The 9493-nt window shown below is 44.0% G+C and overlaps 1 long non-coding RNA gene across 1 annotated transcript; it reads right to left on the reverse strand.

Moving 5' to 3' along the window:
* Window positions 1–14: 14 nt before the first annotated feature.
* LOC120431796 (uncharacterized) lies at window positions 15–9398 on the reverse strand. Its single transcript, XR_008212330.1, has 3 exons — window positions 7381–9398; window positions 5011–7323; window positions 15–149 (listed from the first exon to the last, which is right to left on the reverse strand). It is a non-coding gene; the product is annotated as an uncharacterized LOC120431796 (long non-coding RNA).
* Window positions 9399–9493: the final 95 nt, after the last annotated feature.

A 9493-nucleotide genomic window follows, 5' to 3' on the forward strand; every position in this document is an offset into this window, starting at 1 on the left:
CTTCCGGCTTGGATGTTGGTGTTGGACTTTTGCTTCTCGACGAGCTGATCAAAGTTTTACCCGGATGCGACGCCAATCTTGGATCTCAGACGGATTAATGGTCACCGGAGTACGAGATAACGTGGGATTGTGGAGTACGTGTTTGTTCCCTGAAAAAAGATAATGTTGACGTTTACATTAGGAATGACTAGAATAGCTTCTTAATATACACTGTGACAATTGCCAAATTACTTTAATGGGAAACAATTTATAAATTAAATTCATACTTAAATAATAATTATATAACAATTTTAAAAATGTATTTTAAACATTAAAATAAATTTAAAATTTAGACATTAAAAAAATGATTTAAAATCGCAACATATTTTAAAATCCGAGATTACAAGAATTTAATTTTTAACAAATTTAAGTATGTATGTTTGCTATTTTTTTTTTAAATTATAAATTGTTTAAAATTTAAGATTTTAAAATATTCGAATTTCTAAATTCTTTAAAATATTTTAAGAACTCTAAAACTCTGAAGATTTTTAAGGATCATACAATATAAAAAAATTTGGAATTTGGGATATGTAATATTAGAAATTTAAAAAATATCATTCTAATAAAATTCTAAAATTCTAAAATTCTAAAATTCTAAAATTCTAAAATTCTAAAATTCTAAAATTCTAAAATTCTAAAATTCTAAAATTCTAAAATTCTAAAATTCTAAAATTCTAAAATTCTAAAATTCTAAAATTCTAAAATTCTAAAATTCTTAAATTCTAATATTCTAAAATTCTAAAACTCTAAAATTCTAAAATTCTAAAATTCTAAAATTCTAAAATTCTAAAATTCTAAAATTCTAAAATTCTAAAATTCTAAATTCTAAAATTTTTAAATTCATAAAACATCCAATTCCGTTCGCGTTATTTTTAAAATTCTTAATATTTGATAGACCAAATTTATTTTTTTTAAATATTGCAAAAGTTAATAGTTCTAAAAGTTATTTAAAGATTTTAGGAGTTTCAAGAAGTCTCAGAATTTTTTGAAAATTTGTTATTTTATTATTTTCATAATTTTTCGAATTTTAAAAGTTTTAAGAATTCAAAATATAAAACTATAAACAAATTTGAATTGTAATTTTGTTTAAGAATTGTAAACTCATAATTTTTAGAATTTTTGAATTCTTTACTCTAATTCTAAATATGACGAACGACATTTAGATTTTGGAAATATAAGAATTTTAACAATGTTAGAATTTAACATTGATGGTGATGGTGGTGCGTGTGTACTTGAGTGGTGTCGAGCTGCGACCGGTCCGCCGAATTCATCGAAAAATCCGTGTTTTTACCGGTAACCGCGGCGTGAGTGTCCGTTAACGGGTGGCGGAACCCGTGGTGGTCCAGTGCAACACAAAATTCGTGCCCAGGGATCGCGGAAATCGTCGATTTCGTCCCGAAAATTGTTTGTCGATCGCGGTTCAGATTGGGCCAAAACAATATAACAATAAGTGCTCCCCGCGTGGCAACAGCAAACTCGTCGTCGTCGCCCGTGCTAGTCCACATCGTGTTAGTGTTGTGAGATGGTATCGTCGTCGTCGTTTCGACGTAGTGCGTAGTGCTGCTTGGAAGTGTGAAAAGAGAATTGAAGGCGCACAGTGGGTCGTAGTAGAAAAAAGTGCGAAAAATAAAATACGGCGAAAAGTTTTTTTTGGAAAAAAAAAAATATATATAACAAGTGAGGTGTAAAATAAGCCACAGTGCACGCACAGGTGATTACACTATGTATTGGAGCGGCGGCAATACACGCGAGCTGGGGACAGCTTTTATAGTGCTGGGCGAAATGGCGAAGCGCGTGATTGGGTGGTGGCCAGTCAACGACAGAATGTGCCGGTTGAGGATCAAGGGCCGATTCTTCAACCTGAGCATCATCAACGTGCACAGCCCGCACATGGGAAGCGACGCCGATGACAAGGACGCTTTCTACGAGCTTCTTGACCGCGAGTACAGGAAGTGTCCAAAACACGACGTCAAGATTGTCATCGGCGACTTAAACGCTCAAGTCGGCCAGGAGGAGGAGTTTAGACCGGTTATTGGGAGGTTCAGCGCTCACCAGCAGACGAACGAGAACGGCCTACGACTCATCGATTTCGCTACCTCCCGAAACATGGCCATACGTAGTACCTTCTTCCAGCACACCTCCCTATACAAGTACACCTGGAGATCACCAAACGACACGGAGACGCAAATCGACCATGTTCTCATCGATGGTCGGCACTTCTCGGACATAATCGACGTCAGAACCTACCGTGGCGCGGACATCGACTCGGACCACTACCTGGTGGTGGCCAAGCTGCGCCAACGCCTGTCTGAGGTCAACAAGATCCGGTACCGTCGCCCGCAGCGGTATAATCTGGAGCGGCTCAAGGATCCTGAGGTCGCTACCCAGTACGCGCGGGAACTCGAAGCTGCGTTGCCTGACGAGGGTGTGCTCGCTGAAGCCCCGCTGGAGGCCTGCTGGAGCCATATGGAAGCAGCCATCAACGCAGCGGCATCGAGCGCCATCGGGTACGTGGACCGAGTTCGACGGAACGGCTGGTTCGACGAGGAATGTCAGGCGATTTGGGACGAGAAGAAAGCAGCGCGGGACAAGTGGCTGCTGCACAACACCCGTGGGAACAAGGAGTCGTACAAACAGTTGCGAAGACAGCAAACCCATCTCTTTCGGGACAAGAAGCGCCGCCTGGAAGAGTTGGAGTGCCAGGACATGGAACAGCTGTATCGCTCCAACGAAACGCGTAAGTTCTACAAGAAACTTAGCCAATCCCGGACTGGCTTCATGCCGCGAGCCGAAATGTGCCGGGATAAGGACGGAGGAATCTTGACGGACGAGCGTGAGGTGATCGAAAGGTGGAAGCAGCACTTCGACGAGCACCTGAACGGCCCAGAGGCGGAGTACCAGGGCGACGGGGGAAACGACGTCAGCGGTATGGTGGACGGCGAGGACGAGCCAGCACCCACGATGAGGGAAGTTAAGGATGCCATCAAGAAGCTGAAGAACAACAAAGCAGCGGGTAAGGATGGTATCGGTGCGGAACTCATCAAGATGGGCCCGGACAAGCTGGCGGCTTGTCTACACCGGCTGATTGTCAAGGTCTGGGACACAGAACAGCTACCGGAGGAGTGGAAAGAGGGAGTAATATGCCCGATCTACAAGAAGGGGGACAAGTTGGAATGTGAGAACTATCGAGCTATCACCATTCTCAACGCGGCCTACAAAGTGCTGTCCCAGATCATCTTCTGTCGTCTGTCGGAGCGAGCAAAGGATTTCGTTGGGACGTACCAAGCCGGTTTTGTGGAGGGGAAATCGACGACGGACCAAATCTTTTTGCTGCGCCAAATCCTCCAAAAATGTCGCGAGTACCAGATCCCGACGCACCACCTGTTCATCGATTTCAAAGCCGCGTACGACTCGGTCGATCGCGAAGAGCTATGGAAGATCATGTACGAGAACGGCTTTCCCGGGAAGCTGATCAGACTGGTGAAATCGACGATGGACGGGGCGCGGTGCAGCGTGAAGATTTCGGGAGCGATGTCCGACCCGATCGAATCGCGCAAGGGACTGCGACAAGGCGACGGTATCTCCGGCCTCTGTTTCAACATTGGGCTTGAAGGTGTGATGAGGCGGGCGGGCTTCAACATGCGGGGCACGATTATCAACCGATCCAGCCAATTCATCTGCTATGCCGACGACATGGACATTGTCGGCAGGACGTTCGAGGAGGTGGCCAGGAGGTACACCGAATTGAAGCGGGAAGCAGAGAAGGTTGGATTGAAGGTGAATGTGGCGAAGACGAAATATCTGCTGGCAGGAGGAACCGAGTCCCTTAGGGCTCGCATAGGACCGAGCGTGACGATCGACGGCGACGAGTTCGAGGTTGTGGAGGAGTTTGTGTACCTCGGATCGTTGGTAACGTCGGACAACAACTGCAGCAGAGAAATTCGGAGGCGCATCATCACCGGTAGTCGTGCCTACTACGGACTCCACAAGACCCTACGGTCTGGTCACCTTTCCCGGCGTACAAAGTGTACCATGTACGAAACGCTGATAAGACCCGTCGTCCTCTACGGGCACGAGACGTGGACGATGCTCGAGGAGGACCTGCAAGCGCTTGAAGTTTTTGAACGGCGAGTGCTTAGGACGATCTTTGGCGGCGTGCGTGAGAACACCGTATGGAGGAGAAGGATGAACCACGAGCTGGCGCAACTCTACGGCAAGCCAAGTATTCGGAAGGTCGCCAAGGCTGGCCGAACCCGGTGGGCCGGACACGTCGCAAGAATGCCGGACGCGCTGGATGCGCGCCAACCGAACCGGACAATCAATCCGGTGAAGTTGGTGTTCAATTCGGAGCCGGTTGGAACGCGGCGGAGGGGGGCGCAACGTGCTAGGTGGTTAGACCAAGTGGAGGAAGATCTGAGAAGTGTGGGAGTTCCGAGTCGAAATTGGAGAGTAGCAGCCCAGGACCGAGTTCAGTGGCAGCGCATCTGGAGACAGCTCATGACCCGGAGGTTGTACGAGCAGTAAAAGTAAAGTAAGTAAGAATTTAACAATTTAAGTATTTTAGAATTAAAGAATTTTAGTATTTGAGGTTTTTTTCAATTTCTGAATTTAAATATTTTAGAATTTCAGATTTTTTAATGAGAACTTAAAAACTTAAAATTTTTATGAATTATTAAATTCTATAATTTAATAATATTAACAATTTACACAAATACATGAATTCAAAGGAATTTTTAGTTTTCAAATTCTTGCATTCTATAATTTTGAAATACTAGAATTTTAAAATTAAGAATGAAAACTTTAGAATTTCACAGTTTTAGTGTTTAAGATTGTTTAAATTCTAGTAATTTTGATTTTTCTTTAGTTTGGAATTATTGAATAATCTAATCCACGTTAGATAACAATTTTGATGTTTTGATGTTTTGAATTTAATACAATTTCACACAAACACACACTTAAAACATGACTCACCAGTTTCATCAGGTATGTGCCGCCACCTCCCGCGGAAAGTAAAACACCAAACACCAACCTTCCTCGATCGCAAACCGGTTCCTTCCCGTCCCGTCCTCCTCCACCGCCACGAAGACCGAAATCTGAATTACAAGACACTTTGATTCGGTCGCTCGCGCACCCCGGAACATTTCGCCGCAAAAAAATCACAATCTAGAACTAAACTTACCTATTATCCGTCGAAAATCGTCCAAAATCTTCGGGGCTCCTAAACCAAATCCCAAAAGGAAGGACAGCTGGTTCGATTCGGTTGTAATCAAGTCCGAACAAGATCAACTGAAGAGAACTGTCAAACTGTTTGCGTCGACGAAAATCGTGACGTCGAATTGAAGGAAAATCGATGGAAAAAACAATGTCGGGCATGTGGAGTGATTGTCGTACGTTTGTCGTCCTTTCGACCAATCGATATCGAAACGGTAAAAACAAAACCGCGCGACAGCTTGTACGACGTGCGACATTTTTCAAACAGGGTGTATCAGAGAATCTCTGATAGACGATTATCAGAGATCGGTCTGATAAGCGCCAGGTTTGCGTGTGGGCCATCATCCTGCCAGAACTTTGCAAGAATTCTCAAAGAATTCTAGCTCAAATGCAATAACCGGTTCTAGCAGGAGCCGGCGAAATCATCCGGTTCTGCTAGAATCCTGCTAGAATTTAGCTAGAACTATTCTGACAGTCCTCTTGCTAGAATTCTGTAAGAATTTTGCTAGAATTAGATAGAAAAATTTTCTGCTAAAATCCTGCTAGAATTTTGTTAGAATGTTTCAGCTAGATTTTTTTTGCAGCTTATTACCTTGAAACTATTGACTTTTCAGTATCAAGGAGGACTAGCTCATTCCTTTTTCAGGGCAGAGACCATCTACTTACAGGTAGTCGTAGACCTAAGCTACTGACTACTCATCACTCAGGGTCGGCATTTCTACTCAGCGATTCAAGTGAGACACGGATGAAATAAAAATCAAGAACCACAATTTTCTAATCAAAACGTGTATTTTCGGTGAAAAGTGTAGGGTGTGGGTGTGTGTGGGGAATGTAAGGCACTTCAGGGGCAACGTACCGTTCAGCAGCTGGACTCGCAGCGAGGCTTCGCTGACTACACTCCAATCCTCGAACGCCTTCGGCGTTCACCTGCTCCAAGGCCGGTCACAGTAGCGCCCTCGACTGTGCCGCCGCGATCCCGTAATGGGGGGGGGGGATTTTCTGGAGCTGCTGGTTGGTCGTCGACTTCCGGATGGCTTGAGCTGCTGCTGGGTTGGGCTGGAACGCAGAGGTAGGCCAGCGGGCGTTGCTGGTCCTACCTGCGGCAGGCGTCTTCCCTCAGTGGCGGATTCGGCAGCCCCAGGGTCCACTGATTTGGGCGTGCCGAGAGGGGATAATCTCCTTGACGGGTTATGACGCCAGAGATTCGGGTCGGTGCTTGACGTAAAACGTAGCCGATGGCTCCTGCGCACTCACAAGGCTATGTTCACCGGATACCCGTGTGCCGTCGCGCCGACGGAACAAGACTTCCGTTTGGGCACTTCCACTTCCGGAAGGCGAAAAGTACACAGCACAAAGAGGACGGTACTAGTACAACGGACACGACTAAACACACGGCCGCCTGAATGGCAAAAGAGGCCGATCTTTGGGATCGGCGAGCCAGGTAGACTTCTCCCTCCTTTTTTCCCTGGAGGGAAAACCACCATTTTCCATCCCACCCATTGTGTACCGTCTCGACGCGACGCCGTCAAGAACGGTCTTGTTCGCAGCGGTACGAAAATCCCTTCGTTGCTTTGTAGGGTGTGATGTTGTATGTTAGGGAGTTAAATTAAAAAGTGAAGGTTCGTTCAAGAACTGTAACCAACGGTTACAACCTAGATCATAATAATCATTTGATAAGGAAAATATTAGTCATATTTCTGTTTAATTTCGTGAAACAAAACAAGATGTTTAACGCTTTTATTACATACAAACACTTTCACACCTGAGTTTTCTACCAATCCCTTCACTTCGGATGATTCTTCAAGGATTCTGCAACTTTTCACTCATGGCGGCTTTGGTGGCATCTCCTGGAGGAGTTGACTGCACGACGATGGCGAGACAACATGAGTTGAAATCCAAACTGCTGTGACGGGAGCGGAAGCACCGAATCCGACGACCATCTCGAAGCATCCCGTAATGCCTAGGAGCATTCCTGAGAGGATGCCGTTAGGTAGCTGCTGGAGTGGAGGTTGATTTTGAATGGTGAAATTCTTCCGGGGGAAAATCTTCTGGAAAATCCAATGCAAGTAGCGCCTGTGGAAAAAAGTTTTAATGACTCCAATGTAAAATATCTGTTGACAACATTCTTACCGAACTCCGGGTGGCCAGATAACCAACGGAACGGCACCAAATCGACGTTTTTTGTCGACTAGATAACAAATTAAAACTTTTGCTAGCAAGATTTCTGACAAGATGGCGGTCACAGTGCGGTTTGGCGAAAATGACGTCATTTCGACAGTTTTTTGCTCTGTCAGAATGCTCTAAGAAAATTCTTACAGAATTCTGGCAGGCCTGCTAGAATCATTCTAGCAGGATTCTAACAAAATGAGCTCTGCAAGAAATTTCCGTGACCGGGATAGTGCTGCAGCTTTTCCGTTTCTATTTCAAGAAGTTTAGATTTTACAAATTGTAGTTCGTCATTATTTTTTCCCCTATTATCTTGACTTTGGGATAATTCAGCAAGGGCTTGATATAAGAAAGATTTCCGTCTGTTGTCCGTTTGTTATCTTTCAATTTCATGAAGTTTGATATGTCGGATGATAGGGTTTCTCTCATATTCCGGGAGTGTCCCCAAGGGCCCACCGGTAACCGGTTCCAGATTGGCCAGGATGGCTCAGCGATTAACGGCATTACCAAAGATGGACATATCTTTCAATTTCATGAAGTTTGATATGCGACATGATGGGTTTTCAACAGAAAAATCAAATTGGCCGTTCATCGGGTACCCGGGAACCGATTCCAGGTTACCCGGAAGTGGCCACTAACATTCCAGAGTGGTTCTGGCAATCGTGTATTGTGTTTTTAGTAAGTTTTATGGATCAATTTCAACTATCAAGAGAGTATTGTTATCACATATACGTGAAAAACAGTAAAATATGAACTTTACCGATGTTCCGGATTTCCAGAACCGGTAGGTCACCTGGCCCTGATATTAATATTTGTGGTCAAAGTACAGGTATATACCTGTCGAATGCAACCCGGAGCATCCTGATTGGTTTGAATTTGCCGGAGATACAGGTCGTCAAAGTTGGGGTCTCAAAAAGGCCTTTTTTCGGTTGTAGCCGATTTCCGGTGGCCACAGTGACCAAATCCGGTATTCCGGGTCGGTTTCGAAAAGGGGACGTTCTTAGCTTTCATTTATGATCAAAAGAACCGGAATCGGTCAAAAACTGGATTTTTGACGATTTTTTAAAGTTTGGGGTCGAAAAGGACCCCAGTACCTTATGTGTGATTTTTTTTTAATACCAAGGGAAGGTTAATTCTTGATTAAAATTTATACTTTTGGATTTGTAGAAGTTTTTTGTTTTTGATTTTAAGTAGCAACACCACCAAAATGGAAAATGTTCAGTATAACTCCTAACTTTTTTGAGATTTTCGTAAAAGAAACAGTATTCGTTCTCAATTTCATCGTTATTGAGGAAGCTACTATTAATTTTCCACATTCCTTTCCCATTGGTCTGTCCCAGATCGTTTCGGTCAACGTTAATTTTGTACATTTTAGCACAGTGATCGGACAAAGCTAAGTCAACGGTTTGGAAAGAATTAATTTTGGCAACTAACTCAGAGTTTATATAAAATCTGTCCAATCTTGATGCAGAATTTCCTCTTAAAAAAGAGTAACTTTTTGCGTTCCCCTTTAGAAAGTATTCAAGATCTTTTAAACGCATATTAGTAATTAATGAATTTAATGCTGGTGAAAAAGTGTTTGCCTTTCCCTTGCTGTCTGAAGAATCAAGCCAGCAATTGAAATCGCCCCCAATCACTACATTTGGGGCGCTGATTTTGTTCAGATGAAGAATGATTTTTTCCGAAAAAAGCTCCTCTCTCTCTCTTGCGCTGAGAACCCGAGTGACCGTACACGTTAATGTAGTTGGTACCATTGATGACAACGGTCACGATCTTTCTTGTGGACCACCGATCAGTGAGGTACTCCTGGATATTAGCTCCTGAAAAGTGCTTTAAAAGTGCAAAAAATGCCTCACGGCAAGAAAAAGAGGCGGTCCTCACCAGCAGGATCGGCAGATTTGAAGAAGCTAAAGAATGCCGAAGCGCTACCTGCAAAGCCAGGCAGTTTGAGCAAGGACGCTCAAATTTCGTCTGGAAACCAGTATGCTACCCTCCCTGTGGACGTGAGCGAGAAGGAAGAATTTGAACGACGGGAAAAGTTGCCAGTTGATCAACTGTACCTGGTTCATCTCGAGAA

This window comes from Culex pipiens, chromosome 1 (genome assembly GCF_016801865.2).
Source record: "Culex pipiens pallens isolate TS chromosome 1, TS_CPP_V2, whole genome shotgun sequence".
Classification (NCBI taxonomy): Eukaryota; Metazoa; Arthropoda; class Insecta; order Diptera; family Culicidae; genus Culex; species Culex pipiens.